The sequence below is a fragment of the Choloepus didactylus genome, chromosome 10 (genome assembly GCF_015220235.1).
Source record: "Choloepus didactylus isolate mChoDid1 chromosome 10, mChoDid1.pri, whole genome shotgun sequence".
Classification (NCBI taxonomy): domain Eukaryota; kingdom Metazoa; phylum Chordata; class Mammalia; order Pilosa; family Megalonychidae; genus Choloepus; species Choloepus didactylus.
Window position 1 is genome coordinate 17,522,660 of NC_051316.1, and position 18,667 is coordinate 17,541,326.

Consider the following 18,667-nt stretch of genomic DNA (forward strand, 5'->3'; position numbering starts at 1 on the left):
TCCCACAACCACCATATGAAAAAAAGAAAAATCTCTTTATTTCTTTGTTTTTTAGTGCTCTCAAATAGAAAAACAATTCTAAAAAAAAAAAGAAGCAATTGTAACCTGAGTCAATTCTTCAATAGATATTTGATACTACAACAGAATTGTTATCAACATTTACTGTTTGTCTGCTGTATGCCAGACTCTACGGAGCATGTGATAGTAGTCATTTCATTTCCTCTTCATGACAACTCTGTAAATTAAGAACAGTTATTATCCCCATATGAAGAGGCTGAAGCTTCATAAAGTTGGTCACAAGGCTGGTAAACGCTGCAGGTGGGCCTCAGAACCAGAGCTGACTCCAAAACCCATGCTCTTGACTCTACCAGGGCTGTCCTCAATTTACAAATGGGATCATTTTCCAGAAGTAGGTTTTTACATTGTTAGCTAGTAACTCAGACTGTATTTTTCCCAGAAGATTTGTCATAAATCAGTGTTTCTCCGCTTTAATAAATAGAGACCCGATTAAAAGGAAATATTAATTATTGGGATGCCTAGAAATGCCTGCCTGCATCCCTGCAATTGTCCCCAGTTTCAGAAACACAAACTCTAAGTCTTAGTCTATACAAATATCTTATAGGTTCAAATGATCCCTCTAAGAGATTTTAGTCTTTTTAACACATCAATCGATGCCTATATTTTAGATTATCATAAAAATGAACACAGAACACTAAAACAATTCTCACAGATCTCTCAAACTCTCATGAATATATCCGTGGACTTCAGGTGTCAGGGGACCCCAGTGTGGGAAAACACTGGTTTACATGGGTCTTACTTTGCCAGGATTATCAGTTAATCACAGACACCCGCTTATAGACACTGATTTTCCTCATTTAACAAAAAACCAGAAAGTGGTCAGTCCAGGGCTGGTGCGGGGGCTCCAGGATGTTTCCCAGGCTGCCATTCTTGATGGATGACTTTCAGAATTGCAAAATGTCTGCCTACATCCAAGCATTGCATCCATGTTCCAGGTAGAGACAGAGGAAGAAAGTCTATGTTCAAAAGGCTTTGTGATTTTATTCCAAAACAAAATTCCTCCCATGAAATGTTTCACTGGGTTCCTCCTATACACCACCACCAAGAACCAACACGTGCCCATCCCCAGCTGCTGTATAGGCCGGCGAGTTGAGCAGTTTAATTTGCAGCCTCTAAAATAGCAGAAGGCCAGGAAAACAGCAGGCTAACCCAATAAAATCTCATTAGCCCCAGGGTTCTTACCAATTTTTTGCCATGGATCCCTTTGGCTGTCTAGTGAAGCCTATGAACCCTTCACTAGAAAAAAAAAAAGGTATTTTAAATGCATAAAATGAATGTGTATTCAAAAAAAAACCAATTATATTATTACATTGAAATCGAATTATTGAAATATTTTTTAAAAAAGCATGTGATATGGTAATATTTGTGCTTCTTTAATGGATTAAGTAACAAGAGCTATCAAAGAGTCTATTAATTACTGTAATTCGGAAATAGTGACCACTGCAAATGATATTTCAAGATACCTGCAAGAACTATAATACAGCTAATACACTGTGGTTTGTCCCCAACTTTCATAATTGAAGAAAATGCTAAGTTTCAGTTAGAGGTTAGTGAAAATAAAAAGGGAATTTTTTTCTCTCTTCAAAGGCATGGATTCCTTGAATTCTATCCATATACTCCTTGGGGGATCCTCAGAGCCCAGACTAAGGACCCCCTTATTTTAAACGATAAGGAAAATGCCTTACAAAACTAATAGCACTCACCTAAGTTCCACGGGGATAGAAAGTGCAATAAAGGGGAAAGAGAAGATAGTAAAGGCAAATGTTTTTGTAAAAGAAGTTTGTTTTCAACCCTTTTTTCTTCACTTTCTCAACTACTATAAAATGTAGTAACATGTCACCTTCCCAGCATCTCACTGGTCCTTCCTGCACTGACACTGTCACATTGGCAGTACCGTAAATGTGTTCTTTCTTTCTGTTTATGTAGATCTTCTCTTGTTTTCTTCATGAGGATCTTGTGCATTTGTTATTAGGATAAGTCACAGATACACAAATTGTAGCAGTGTTTCCAATAGTTTTTGCATCATGGCTCACGTGGTAAATGCTCATATATGGACTTGGAGATAGTTGGCAACCGTGGATTTATTCCCCATCTTAAAGAGGATATGTCTAAAGTTTCTGCATTAAATATGTGTTTGGAATGTAGCCTGTAGAAAAGAAAATTTCTGTCTGTTCTGACCATTTTTATCGTAAATCAGGGCTCAACTTTATTGGATGCTTTTTCTACATCTATTGACATATTTCTTTATCCTTTTGTCTAGTAACATGAATTACATGGATAGATTAGCTCACTGCTGCTAAACTCACTGCCACTGAGATACTGAGACAAATCCTACTTGACCACAATGGAATTGTTAATACAACGTTGCATTCAGTTAGCTAAATTCACATCCACACTTAAAATCAAAATGACCCTGTAGTTCTCCTTTTCTTTACTATTGCTCTTCTCTTATTCTGGCTTAAAGATTATACTAGCCTCATAAAATAAGCTGCACTGTTGTTCCTTTTTATTTTTCCCCCAATTATCTAGACCAACTTGCTTAAAAATTGATTTAATCTAGGTTTTCAGATTAGGTATATAGTTGAAAATTGCCTCTTGTTCACGGTGTATTCCAACTGCCTTCAACTACAGATATTGGAAACCTAATCACATTGCATGGATTTCCTTGCCACCATGATTCCTGATGTCATTAAATTTTTCCCGACCAGATATGTTTCTATGGGACTCGAATTCAGAAAAAAGAAAAGAGGGGAGAGTATCAGGTATCTTTTTGCTGCATAATAAATTAACACACCCCCCCCATTAGTGACTTAAAACAATGATTTATTCTTGCTTATGCTTCTGAGGGTTAGTTGGCCAGCTCCCTTCCTCATTTCGCTTGGTTTCTCTCAGGAGCTGCGTGCAGCAGGATGGCCCCGTCAGTTTGGCAGCTGGTGCTAACTCATGGCTAAGCACCTCAGTTCGCCATGTGATCTCCTTACGTGAGGATCACAGGGCAGCATTCCAAGAGGAAGAAGGCAGAGACAGCAATGTTCTGCCTGGCCTCAGTCATCACATAAGGCCACTTCAACCACTTTCTACTGGTCAGAGCAAGTCCTGAGACCAGACCAAGGGTGGGGAAATAGACGGCACCTGTTGCTGGAAGGAGTGGTGACATCAATCACAAAGGAGCTTGCCTACTTGGAGGGGAGGTATCCATGACCGTAATTTATACTCTACTCCAAGGAGGGATGTGGAACTTGAAGCATCTATTTTTATGATTACTGATGGAAGCAGGAACAGATTGTAGCCAAAGGTTCTGATGATGGCTTCCTAGCCTCGTTCAACGTCCTAAATTGATCAACAGCTGAGAAGATAAGTGCCTGAGCTTGCTCACTTTCTTCTGGTCTTCACTATTCTAGCCATGTTGGTTTTGAAGTTAACAACTTTTTTTTTTTTTTTTTTGGAATCATTGCTTTTTTCAGACAATGATAAATTCACTAGGTTACTTACTGCTCTGGTTTGCTGATGATGCCATTTTGCAAAATACGAGAAATGGATTGGCTTTTATAAAGGGGGTTTATTTGGTTATAAAGTTACAGTGTTAAGGCCATAAAGCGTCCAAGGTAAGGCACCAACAATCGGGTACCTTCACTGGAAGATGGCCAATGGTGTCCCAAAAACCTCTGTTAGCTAGGAAGGCACGTGGCTGGCATCTGCTCCAGGGTTCTGATTTCAAGATGGCTTCCTCCCAGGACATTTCTCTCTAGGTGTCTGGGAGTATTCTCTTACTTTCTTCCAAGCAATCTCCAGACTAGCAAAAGTCTACTTTCAATGGCATCTCCAAAATGACTCTCTTGGCTACAGCAGCACTGAGTTCCTTCTGTTTGTCAGCTCTTTAATATGGCTCCAGTGATTTAATTAAGATCCACCCTGAGTGGGCGGGGTAACACCTTCATGGAAATTATCCAATCAAAGGTCTTCCCCACAGTTGATTGAGTCACATCTCCATGGAAACACTCAATCAAAGGACTCCAACCCAATCAACACTAATACATCTGCCCCCACAAGATTGCGTCAAAGAACATGACATTTTGGGGGACATAATACATCCAAACTGGCACACTTACTTTCCTTTACTTCCAGTACATTTTGAATTGTGGTCTTGAATTTATTTCTACTCTTTCATTAGACGCTTTGTGAACAGTGACCCGTTTTCCTCTTGAATCCACTGCTGCTTTGGAGTTCTCCATTATAAACTTCATTCTTGTTGCTTTATAGATGACCTACAATTTCTCCCTGGAAGCTTTTAGAATTCTCCTTTGTCTTTGATGTTCTTCAATTGTGCTATAACAAGTCTACGGTTATGCTTTTCTTATCTACACTGTTTGGCACTCTATAGGCCTTTTCAATCTGAAGTCTTTTATCTTTCTTTAAAACTGAGGACTTTGTAGCCATTATTTGTGCCAGTATTTCCTCCCCTCTGTTTATTTTTTTTTTCCTCACCCTTTGGGACTCTTCTTGTAATGACAGCTATTTCTACATTTAGCCTCTATGTTTTTTTATTTCATATTTTCCATCCCTTTAACCTCCTCTGATGCTTTCTGGGACTGTGACTCAACCCAATCTTCTAGCTCACTAATTTGTTCTTCATTTGTATCCTCTAGGCATTCAGTTTACCTATTAAACTTTTATTTCAACCCTTTAGTTTTTTGTAATAGTTCCATTGGACTCTTAAGACTTCAGTTACTAATATCCTATAATCTCTTTTATGATGTTTATAATTTATAATCATAATAATAAAAGAATTATTAATCAAATATAAAAATTAAAAATCCTTAACGTATTTGATAAAATACAATGCCTTGTAGCTTCTGAGGGGTGACAATGGGATTGGGAAAGCCATAAGGACCACACTCCACTTCGTCTAGTTTATGGATGGATGAATAGAAAAATAGGGAAAGGAAACAAACAGACAAAGGTACCTAGTGTTCTTTTTTACTTCAATTGCTCTTTTTCACTCTAATTATTATTCTTGTTATTTTTGTGTGTGTGCTAATGAAGGTGTCAGGGATTGATTTAGGTGATGAATGTACAACTATGTAATGGTACTGTAAACAATCGAAAGTACGATTTGTTTTGTATGACTGCGTGGTATGTGAATATATCTCAATAAAACGAAGATTAAAAAAAATACAATGCCTGCTTACGATAAAAATTTAGCAAACTAGGAATTAAAGAGTATATCCTTAAAATGATAAAAGGTATCTGGAAAAAAAACAAGCTCTAGCAAATATCATACTGGACTATTATATCCCACTGGTCAGTATGTCTGTCCAGTACCTTATTATCTTAATTTCCACAAGTCAGTTTTTATGGTTTGCTAATGCTGCCCTTTTGCAAAACACCAGAAATGGATTGGCTTTTGTAAAGGGGGCTTATTTGGTTACACAGTTAAAGTCTTAAGGCCATAAAGTGTGCAAGATAATGCATCAACAATCGGGTACCTTCACTGGAGAAAGGCCATTGGCATCCAGAAAACCTCTGTTAGCTGAGAAGGCATGTGGCTGGCATCTGCTTGCTCCTAGATTGTGTTTCAGCTCCTCTCTCAGCTTCTGTGCATTCTTCAAACTGTCCCTTGTGGCTGCAGCTGCATCTGGGTCTGTGTGGCTCTTTTGGAAGTACTCCAATGATCCAATCAAGACTCACCCTGAAAGGGTGGGGCAACACCTCCATGGAAATAATCCAGTGAAAGGTCTTGCCCACAGTTGACTGAGTCACATCTCCATGGAAACATCCAATCAAAAGTTTCCAACCTAATCAACACTAATACGTTTTCTGCCCACACAAGGTTGCATTAGAGATAATGGCGTTTGGGGGGACATAATACATCCAAACCAGCACACCAGTGCCACACTATATTAATTACTATGGCTTCTTAATAAATCATGTTCTCTGGTAGAGACAGTTAAAATGTCTGCACCAGTTTGGATATAGTATGTCCCCTAAGAAAAAGCCATGGTCTTTTAATCCAATATCCTGGGATATTGGGATTAGGTTGTTTCCATGGAGATGTGACCCACCCTACTGTGAGTGACACCTTTCGTTAGGGTGTGACCTCTGAATGTTTCCATGGAGGTGTGGCCCCATCCATTCAGCATGACCCTTGATTAGTTCACTGGAGTCTTATAAAGGGGCTCACAAACATAAGGACCTCAAGAGCTGCAGTCGAGATAGACATTTTGGAGACAGCCATTGAAAGCAGACTTTTGCTAGTCCAGAGTTTGCCTGGGAGAAGCAAGAATACCACCCTGAGACACCTAGAGAGAAATGTCCTGGGAGAATGCCATTTTGAAATGCAACCTAGGAACAAACAGATGCCAGCCACATGCCTTCCCAGCTAACAGAGGTTTTCTGGACACCACTGGTCATCCTTCAGTGAGGGTATATTTGTGTTGATGCCTTCATTTGGACATTTTCATGGCCTTCAGACTGTAACTTTGTAACCAAATAAACCCCCTTTATAGAAGCCAATCCATTTCTGGTATTTTGCATTCTGACAGCATTAGCAAGCTAGAACATGTGGGAATGAAAAGGATCAAGAATGGCAATAAGGCATTGCTCTGGTTTGCTAATGCTGCCAGAATGCAAAACACCAGAAAGGGATGGCTTCTATAAAGGGGGTTTATTTGGTTACAAAGTTACAGTCTGAAGGCTATAAAGTGTCCAAGGTAATGCATTAACAATTGGGTACCTTCACTGGAGGATGGCCAATGATGTCCGGAAAACCTCTCTTAGCTGGGAAGGCATGTGGCTGATGTCTGCTCCAAAGTTCTGGCTTCAAAATGGCTTTCTCCCAGGATGTTCCTCTCTCAGGTCCTGTGCATTCTCCAAAGTGTCCCTCTTGGCTGTAGCAAGCTCGCTCCTTCTTTCTGAGCTTATATAGTGCTCCAGTAAACTAATCAAGGCCCACGCTGAATGGGCGGGGCTGCACCTCCATGGAACTATCCAAGCAGAGTTATCACCTACAGCTGCGTGGGTCACATCTCCATAGAAACACTCAAAGAATTACAATCTGCCCACACAAGATTGCATCAAAGATAATGGCATTTTGGGAGACATAATACATTCAAACTGACACACCACATATATTTTAGAGTCAGTTAAATAAGTTCTTTGAATATTGTATTTTTATTGCAGGTGTATTGAATATGTTGATCAATTTAAAGAAAATTTATCTTTCCCCTTTTAAGTCTTCCTAAGCATGAACATGTATCTCTCTTCATTTATTCAAGTCTTCTTTTCTGTCTCTCAATGAATTTTATAATATATCTTGTAGGGACTTTGTGTACCATTTGTTAAATTTATTCCTTAGTACTAGACATTTCAGGCTAATGCATAGTATTTTTCTTTGAAATATGTTTTATTGCTATTTGTTGCTACTGTGTGATAGTTTGAAGCTGTATTTACCCTAGAAAAACTTAATCCATTTAATCTTAAATTGAAACCATTCCTGAGGGTGTAAACCCTTTGTAAGTAGGACCATTTGATAAGGCTACTTCAATTAAGGTGTGACCCATGTCTTCAGAATGAAGACATCATTCGTTATCCTATCACTGGAGTCCTATATAAATGGGAGGGGGGGAGGGAGGGAGGGACAGAGAGGGAGAGAGAGAGAGAGAGAAAGAGAGTGAGAGACAACACCACTGAAGCAAGAAGCTGAAATCAACAAAACCCAGAAGAGAAGAGAGAGATCAGCAGCAGCCCCATGTGCCTTGCCATGTGACAGAGGAGCCAAGGATCACCAGCAGCTGGTCTTCAGGAAGAAAGCATGGCCTCAATGATGCCTTGATTTGTTCATTTTGCTGGCCTCAAAACTGTGAGCAAATAAATTCCCATTGTTTAACCTGACTTGTTTCATGGTATTTGCTTTGAACAGCCTAGGAAACTTAAACCTGGTATATAGGAATGCAAGTGACTTTTGTATATTGATCTCACATCCAACTGTATGGACAATGATATCAGTTGCAAATGACAGTTTTATTTCTCTTTCCAATTACTAAGCCTTTAATTTCTTGTCATTACTTTTGTGCTGGCTAGAACTTCTAGTACATTGTTCAATATAATTGGCAATGATAAGAAATTTTAAAGAGAATGCTTCTGTTTCCCCATAAGAATTATGTTAACTGTATGTTTTTTATAGATACCTGTATCAAGTTAACAAAGTCCTAATTACTAAGAGTGGTATCATCAGTAAGTGGTGGATTTATTAAGTGTTTATTATAAATGAGTGATGAATTTTTTTCTGCATCTATCAAGATGATCATTTTTTCTCCTTTATACTGTTAATGTGGTGAATTACATTAATAGATTTTCTAATATTCAACTAACCTTGCATAAGTAAGATAGTATCATCTTTAAAAATATACAATTAGATTGCATTGGCCAACATTTTATTTAGGATCTTTGCATCTATATGTTTGTGTGAAATTGGTACACAATTCCCTTTCTCATCCTATTTTTATTTGGTTTTTGAATCAACATTATTCTTGTCTCTAAGAATGAGCTGGGGAGGGGTTTCTTCTTTTTCTAGTCTGTTCTGGAAAAGTTTAAGAAATAAACTCTTAGTAAAACTTGAAAGTTTGGTAAAACTCCCCTGTAAAACTATTGAGCCCAGACTTGGGAAATGACTTTTAATCACTGCTTTAATTTAATAGATTTGGGAAACTTCAATCTTTCTATGGTTTCTTGAGCCAGTTTCAGTAAGTTATGTTTTTCTAGGAATTTTTCCATTTCATCTCTTTGCAAACTCATTGGCATGAAGTTTGATGATGGTGTTGCTTTATTATTTTTTTAATCCCTGTTGGTTTTTGTCAGTAGTTTTGTCCCCATTCTCATTCATAGTGTTTATTTTTGTCTAGTACATTTTTTTAATGATGCCAGAGGTTTGTAATTTTTCTAAGTCTTTTCAAAAAATCAACTAATGCTTTTGCTCTTATTCCCTAATGTATCTTTGTTTTCTATATCACTGTTTTCTACTTTTATTTTTAATCTCCTTGCCTTTACACTCTTAGAGTTTGTTATCTATTCTCAGTTCAATATTTGTCTTGTTAACTTCTATTACTGGTATTTACAACTACAATTTTTCTCAAAGTACCACTTTTGCTGCGTCCCATAAGTATTGATAAGTATCTTCATTCTGATTCAGTTCTAAGTATTTAAAAATTTTCCAGTGTGATTTTTATTTTGTTTGACTCAATGAGCTATTCAGAAGTATATTTTTAAATTTCAACTACATGTGAACTGTTTAATTTAGTATTTTCTTAGAAACTTCCAGTTTACTGTGTTGTAATCAGAAAACATGCCAAACTTTATCTAAAATGTTTTGAGACCTGCTTTATGGCATAGTTATAATTTTTTTTAATGTTCCATGTATGTTTGAGAGTAACATTGTGTTCTCTTATTGTTGGATGAAAAATTTTATATATGTTCACAAAGCACAAGCTTCCTGTGTGGTTCCGTATCCTTGCTGACTACGTGTCTATATATTCACAACTGCCACATCTTTATGAGTTGGACCTTTTATCATTATGTAACATGTACTTGTCCTTTACGTTTGTCTCTTGTAAATACCATAGTTTGATTTTTTAAAAATTTCATTTGACAATCTTTTAACAGGTGAGTTAAATTTACTGTGATTATTGATAATTCCTACCATCTTTATTTTGAGTTGTGCTACCTTTTGTTTCATTATCATCTTTTCTTACCTTCTTCCAAAAACAAAAAGCCACCTGAATTTTCATTTATATTTTTCTTTATCAAAACAAAAAGAATGTTAGTATACTCTCATGGTTTCCAGGTAAGCCCCTACCATACTCTCCATTATATTGATATTGTACATAATTATAATTCTGGGTTATTGTTGGAATGCTTTCTCTTTTTTTAAATCTTAGTTCTATTTTGTTTAGAGAACAACAATCTTTACCAATATGCAGAACTCTCATTTCACATATCACTTCAGAATAAAATGTTCTGGATTTGTTTCTTCTTTATTTAATTTTTACCTCTGAGGCTTCCTATACCCAAGAATATTTGAATGACATATTTTTAAATTTCTATTTCTTTATCCTCCACTGCTTCCTTCTGAAAACATTCTTCAATTTGATCTCCCATTCATTTTGTTGTATCCATTCTACTATTTATCCCATCTATTATGCTTATTTCAACCAGCCGTTTCATTGCTAATATAAACACTTGATTTTTGTGAAATTTATTGTTCTTTTTATCGTATTGCCAATATCTTTCCTGATCTGTTTTGGTATGACTACCATGTTGTTGTTTTTTTTTTTAATTCTTGGTCCATCTGTTCTAATACCTGTGCTTCCAATGGTATCCACTACACATTTCCTTTTGAAACAGTTGTGCTCCTCAGTTGTGCTTGTTATTTTGGCCTGTGAACTCATATTCCACTGGTGTGACTGGCTATTCCGTAGAGTAATACATATCAGGGAAGGTGTTTGATCTTGGTCCAAATCAACCCTGATGGGCTCAAGCAGAAGGAAAGGTGTGTGTCTTAGGGGACTGAGTTCCATGTTCCAACTATAGCCACTTTTTTTTTTAATCACCCATCCAAGAAATGCGTGGTCAGGGTTTCACATTCAGTCTGGGGCAATTTCATCTTATTACTCACTACTCCTCTACTCCAGCTGCAGCAATCTCTTTGCCCGCCTTGAATATGCTCCTGCCTTCCATACATATTTTTTCATGGAAGTTATTTTTATGTATGGAATAAGTGAAAGATACAATTCTAAATAACATTTATTAAACAACACATCCTTTCCTTAGTGATTTTGCATGCCTACTTTATCATAATTTAACTCTATGCATACTTAGATCCATTTCTGGACTCCTTTTTTATCTCTCCCAGTGATTTACATGTTTATTCCTGGAGCAACACTACACTGTTTTTTTAATTGCAATAACTTGGTACAATGTTTTAATATGTGGGAAAACAAATCAAGTCCCTTTTCATGATATTTTTTCAAAAATTTCTTGTCTGTTCTTATCTTTTTATCTTTCCAGAGGAAATGTAGTATTAGTGGGCATTAGGTTTATATTATATAAGCATACATGCATACATGTTAATATAGAGATTTAACATGTTTAAATTATTCCCCATTTGGACTTTCAATTGAATTATTGAAGTTTTACAAAACTTCATCTATTCAATCATTAGTCCCTGCTCCTGACAGTCTCTCCCCCATTCCTCTTCCCGGGAATGCTGAATTGTCAAAGCCCCACTGCTTGCAACTTGAAAGAATTTAGGAAATATAGAGACCTTGTGGGCTTATGAGTGGAGAAAGAATTTATTCTTTGGATGTTATTATTGATTGCCCTGGCAGATAAAATTAATTCCAGCAAATATGTAGAAGAAATGAATAATACAATCAGTAAAATTGAGTCTAATGGACATTGTAGTAGTTTGCATCCAACAGTTCCAAAATGTACATGTTTTCCCAAGCAAATGGGCAATATTTACAAAACTTGATTAGGTACTGTTTTAGTTTCCTAGGCCACTCAAGCAAATACCATGGAATGGATGAAATGGGTGAGGTTAAATTATAGGAATTTATTGGCTCACATTTTGAGGCTAGGAAAAAGTCCAAATCAAGGCATCATCAAGTGGTGCTTTCTTCCTAAAGACTGGTGTTCCAGGACTGGCTGCTGGCAGTCCTCGGCTCCTCTGTCATGTGGCAAGGAAAATGGCAATGTCTTCTGGTCCCTTCCTTCTCTTCTGGGTTCTCTTGCTTCCTGTGGCTTTCCCCTCTTTGTCTGAATTTCATTACTTTTATAAAAGACTCAAGTAATAGGAATAAGTCCCTTCCTGATAAAGGCTGCCACACTCTAACCAAAGGAACGGCATCAAAAGGTCCTACTTACAATGGGTTCATATCCACAGCAATAGATTAGGTTTAAGAACATCTTTTCTGGGGTACATACAGCTTCAAACCACCACAAGTACCATGTCCTAAAGCAAATCTTATAATCTTTCAAAGATAGATATTACAAAGTCCTCACTCTTGGACCGTGCTTGTTTTGGTTTGCTAAAAGTGATGAAATGCAATATACCAGAAATGGACTGGCTTTTGCAATGGGGATTTATTAGCTTTCAAATTCCCAGCTCTAAAACCTTGACAATGTCCCAATTAAGGCATCAACAGGAGGGTAACTTCTCTGAAGACTGGTTACCTGGAGCTTGGGCTCCTTCAGATAGCAAGGCACATGGTATCATCTGCTGATCCTTCTTCCCCAGGTTTTGTTGCCGCAGCTTCTGGCTTCAGTAGCTACCTCTCAGCTTCTCTGGGGCTTTTTCTGTGAGCTTTTCTTAATTTCATCTCTTAGTTTCTGTATGTGTTTTATCCTCTTATAAAGGACTCCAGTAAGAGGATTAAGACCCATTTTGAATGAGGCAGGTCACATCTCAATTGAAATAACCTAATTAAAAGGTCCCACCCACAATAGGTCTACACCCACAGGAATGGGTTAAAAGAATGCGGTCTTTTCTGGGTTATATAACAGCTTCAAACCAGCACAATGCTTTTTGTTAAATTAGCAAAAGGACAAATTAAAAATGCTCATATATAGGGAAAATAGAACAGTTCACTTCCAAATAACTTATAGGTCACAGAAATAATGAACATTTTAAAAGACTTTATGTTATAGGGAAACTGCAAATAATGCCACTACTTTTTTCTAAAAGAAATACTTGGAACCAAATGAATATGAAAACATTGCATATCACAGCATGTTATAAGAGGGTGTGACACCAATGTTCATAGTGGCATTGTTCACAATTGCCAAGAGATGGAAACAATCCAAGGTGTCCTTTCAACAGAGAAGTGGATAAACAAAATGTGGTATATACATATGATGGAATACTATGCAGCAATAAGAAGGAACGAGGTCGTGAAACATATAACAACATGGATGAACCTTCAAGACATAATGCTGAGTGAAATAAGCCAGCCACAAAAGGAGAGATATTGTATGTTACCACTAATGTGAACTTGCTGAACAATGTAAAATTAACCTCTTATAATATAGAATATAGGAGACCTAGAAATATACAGAAGTTAGTGAAGGGGGAATGATAACCTAATATGTACAGACATGATCATGAGGGTGAACTTAAAGGTATGGGAATGGACAGGGGTGATGATGGTTCATTAACGGGATTATAATTATCAGTGCCACACCGAAGGTGAACATGATTGAAAGTGGTTGTTTAAAGGCATGTAACCCAAAGATTAGCACTACAAATATAAATAATTGTTTGCATGATATACTTCTTAGGTATGACACTGGTACAAAGCATTAACAACAGAGTGGTATATCTAAAAACTACCCATTGCATATTATAGACAATATTTAATAGGAATACCTTACCAGCACTACACTAATACTAGGGATGAATAATTAGTGGCTGATAAAACTCTGGGATGTTTTGTGTAATGATGATTGTTTAAAATTGAGAGTGATGATTTTACAACTAAGTGAAGATAATGTGAGACACTGATTGTTTATCTTGGACAGAATGCTATGTGAAATTAGGAATCCCCTGTTTGATAAGTCAAGCCCTCAATCTTGAGGCTTGCTCTTGTGAAACCTAGGGCTGTAAATGGGGGGCTAAGCCTTCCTATAATTAAGCCTAAGAGACACCTGTAGAGAACCTCTTTTTTTGCTCAGATGTAGCCTTTCTCTCTGTAAGCCCAACTCGGCAAATAAATTCATTAACCTCCCCTCTATGTGGGACATGACTCCCCAGGGAGTGAGTCTCCCTGGTGATGTGGGACATGACTCCCAGGAATGAGCCTGGCCCTGGCATTAAGGGATTGAAAATGCCTTCTTGAACAAAAGGGGGAAAGGAAAGTTAACAAAATAAGGTTACAACGATTAAGAGATTTCACAAAGTTGAAAGGCTATCCTGGAGGTTACTCTTATGCAAGCTCCAGCTAGATATCCCAAATGGCTACAGTACACCAAGCCCTAACTAACAGTGGTCCCAAAATACCTAGGTCCCATCCAAGACTCTAAAAAAATTTCACTCACTAAGTTAATCTTTCAGAAACTTAAATCTACCAGTGTTCCCATGCCAGACAATTCCTAAAACCCAGAGGCAACAGCCTCTTTAAGAACAACAACTAGATGTAGCCTCCTTCCCCATATTGTCAACACCTCTTTTTAATATGAACAAGTTACGGTGGTCACTGCCTAGACACCCCTGAAGATCAAGAAAGTGATTAAACAAGAGGAAGGGGTAGCAACAGACAAGATAGGATTTAACAAAAGATTACAAATACTGAATCTTTATATAAAGATTCTTTTTTAGATGCAAGGGTACTAGAATAGCTAGAAGGAAATAACTGAAATGGTGGAAATATAACCCATAACATTCTTTGAAATTTGCTAACTACCTGTTAAACCATACTTTGAGAGTTTTCACTGTTATGTATAGATGCTGAATTTCACAATAAAAAAATGTATTAAAAAAAAAAGAGGGTACGATATTGCAAGTGATTTGGACCTGGATGGTAGTGGTGGAAGTGAGATGGTCAGACTCCTGTTATGATGTTAGAGCCAAAGGAAATTCTTCATGTATTGCATGTGGACTGTGGAAAGAAGACTTAAAGATGACTCTAAGGATTCTGGTCTGAACAACTGGAAGAATGGAATTATCATTTCCTGACAAGGGAAAGATTAGAAGAGAACATTTGGGCTTGGGGGTGGTAATTGGGATTTAAGGCTTGCTTTGGAGACATAGTGAGTTTGAAGATGCTTATGAGATATTCAGGTAAAGCTAAAGTTTTGGAGTTCCGGGAATGTGCCAGTTTGGATGTATTACATACCCCAAAACACCATGTTCTTTGATGCAGTCTTGTGGGGGCAGGTATATTAGTGTTGATTAGGTTGGAACCTATTGAGTGTTTCCATGGAGATGTGACTCAATCAAGTCACAATCAAGTGGGCAAGACCTCTGATTGGATAATTTCCATGGAGGTGTTACTCCACCCATTTAGGGTGGGTGTTCTGGTTTGCTAATGATGCCAGGATGCAAAACACCAGAAATGGATTGGCTTTTATAAAAGGGGGTTTATTTGGTTACACAGTTGCAGTCTTAAGGCCATAAAGTGTCTAAAGTAATGCATCAACAGTTGGGTACCTTCACTGGAAGATGGCCAATGGTGTCCAGAAAACCTCTGTTAGCTGGGAAGGCGCATGGCTGGCATCTGTTCCAGACTTCTGGTTTCAGAATGGCTTTCTCCCAGGATGTCCCTCTCTCAGCTGCTGTGCATTCTTCAAAGTGTCCCTCTTGGCTGTAGCAAGCTCGCTCCTTCTGTCTGAACTTACATAGTGCTCTAGTAAACTAATCAAGGCCCAGGCTGAATGGGCGGGATCACACCTCCATGGAAATTATCTATCAGAGGTCACACACTAACCAAAGGTGTCAGCCACAGTTGGGTGGGTCACATCTCCATGGAAACAACCTAATCCCAATATCCCACAAGATTGGATTAAAGAATATGCCTTTTTCTGGGGGACATAATATATACCAACCAGTACAGTGAGTATGAAATAAATCACTGGAGCCATATAAAAAGCTGACAAACAGATGGAACTTGGAGCAGCTGAGAGTGAGCTGCAACTTAGAGAGACATTTTGAAGATGGACATTGAAAGCAGAGTTTTGCTCTGGAGAAGCTAAGAGAGGACAAAACGCCCCAAGAGCAACATATTGAAGAATGCACAGGAGCTGAGAGAGAAGCTGGAATACAATCCAGGATCAGCAGATGCCAGCCACGTGCCTTCCTAGCTTACAGAGGTTTTCTGGATGCCAATGGTCTTTCTTCAGTGACCTTGGACGCTTTGTGGCCTTAAGACTGTAACTCTGTAAGCAAATAAACTCCCTTTATAAAAGCCAATCCATTTTCTGGTATTTTGCAAATGGCAGCATTAGCAAACCAGAACAGGGAAGAAGATGGAGCTGGAGATATTTGGAAGCCAAAGACATATTCATGATATTTAAAACCCTGGAACTGAATGAAATCATCCAGAAATAAGTACAGAGAAAAGAAACTTAGGAAAGATCAGTATCTTCTCCTTACCACCTAAACACCAATCAAAACCTAAATTTCCTATAAGGCACACTTCAAAAAAGGAGAGAAATCCAATTCCTATTGGTTCCCGCCTCAAAAATTTCAGATCTGTCATAGTTGAGCTCTTCATTATGCACCTCATCAAGGGCAATCACTTTCTAATAGAGATCCTCCTGTTAATTCCAGTCCATCCTCCTCATTTCTCAGTTACTTTATCACTTCTGAGCTGATGGTGCCACTCCCTTGCTAAGACTATCAGATGGGTCCAAGAATCCCTTTCCAATCTGGCCCAACCCCCTGTGTTAGTTTCTTATTGCAGTTTCAACTAATTAGCACAAACTTAGTGGCTTAAAATAACACAAATGTATTAACCTACAATTATGGAGGTGAGAAGTCCAAAATGGGCCTTACTGGGGTATAGTCAAGGCATAGGCAGTGCTCTGTTCCTTCTGAAAGCTCTAGGGAGAATCTCTACCTTGCCCTTCTAGCTTCTAGAGGCTGCCTGCATTCCTTGGCTTGTGGTCACATCACTCAGACTTCTGCTTCTCTGCTTCCACTACATCTCCTTCTCTGATCCTCCTGCCTCCCTCTTACAAGGACCTTTGGGATTACACTGAGCCCACTCCAATAACCCAAGTTCCTTAATTTAATCCTGGTTTCCTAGGGTTGTCACAACAAAATTCCAGACTGGGTGACTTAAAACAACAGAGATTTATTCTCTCACAATTCTGGACGCTAGAAGTCTGAAATGAACACGTCAACAGGGCTGGGCTCCCTCTGAAGCCTGTAGGGGAGGATCCTTCCTTGCCTCTTCCAGCTTCTGATGGTTGCCAACATTCCTTGGTATTCCTTGGCTTGCAGCACATCATCCCAGTCTCTGCCTCCGTTGTCACATGGCCTCCTCCCTCTGTTGTCTCCAAATTTCTCTCTTCTTATAGGGACACCCATTATTGGTTTAGGACCCACCCTAACCCAGTATGACCTCATTTTAACTTGATGACATCTGAAAAGACCCTATTTTCAAATAAGGTCACATTCAGGTACTGGGCATTAGGGTTAAACATATCTATTTGGGAGCACAATTCAATCCACACCATCATGTAAGTCACAGGTTCTCGGGATCAGGACATGGACATCTTTGAGGTCTAGTCCATCCACCCCCCCAGGTTCACTTCCTGCCATGTTCCTGTCCAGGAGCTCTATACTCACAGCCAAACCCATTCAGCATTCTCTGGACACACTATGCTGCCTGATGTCTTCACAAATGCCAATCCCTCTCCTAGAAAGGCCCTTTGCCCTCCTGGTTTCTAGCTGTAGAATTCAAAGAAACCGTACAAAAGTGATTAAGAGGCCTAAGTCTGGAGTCAGACAGCTTGCACTCAAAACTGAGTCTGCCACTTACTAGCTGTATGGTTTTGGGCAAACAGGTTTTTTTTGTTGTTGTTTGTTTGTTTTCAAACTGAGATCTATATACCAGATTACAGGAAATACAGAGAATGAAATAACTTAAATTCCACCACAAGGAAGCAACCACCCAAAACCAGACTGTGGGACATTCCACAGGACAAAGATCCAGCTTCTACGACAAGCACTATTTTAAAAGGTAGCAAGAGTGGGGGTTATGGGTGGGGGGTTGTTGTAGGTTAAAGAAGCTGGAGAGAGAAAGTAACAAAAGCAATGTGTAGAGACAAATTTGGATGTGGATTCAAACACCCAACTGTAAAAAGACATTTATGAGACAGTCAGGGAAACCTAAATATAAACCTGCAAAGAAATTCAGGAATTTTAAGGGTACTAATAACATGGCTAAATATTTTTAAAAATTTTCTCGAGATGCTATAAGTACAGAGGTGTACACAAAAGTATAATTCACGAGTGAAATGACGTTATATTGGGAATCTCTTTAAAGATACTCTACAGAAAGAGGAAGAAGGAATCGATGAAACAAGATTGGCAAAGTGTTGATAATGTGATAGGCACATGGATGTTGATTACACTTTTCTACTTTCCTGTGTGTTTGAAATTTTCTACAATGTCTTTTTTAAAATGTCTCCTAGAAAGCTTTTCTTTCCTAGGTTCTGCCAGAAAGTTAGCACTTTCCTTATCCATCTCTCATAATAGTCTATTTAAATTTTCATCACAGTACATTTCTATGCCTAATTATTTAGGCATATACTACATTATACCTAAAATACTTAAATTTCATCCAGCCTTACCAGCGTTAGGGACTCGGCCATGTGCTAGTAGAGTGAACAAACCAGACATGCCCTCTCCATTGGTTTCAAACAATACCTAAGCAAATGGATTTACAGTTAATGAATACTGGGAAGGAAACTCACAGGACAATATGGACAGAGAACAATGGGGAAAGCAACAGGCTTCCTTTTAGATAGGCGGTTAAGGAAGACTTTTCCCAAGGGGGACTCTTTAAATTGAAACCTGAGAGATAAAGAGCCA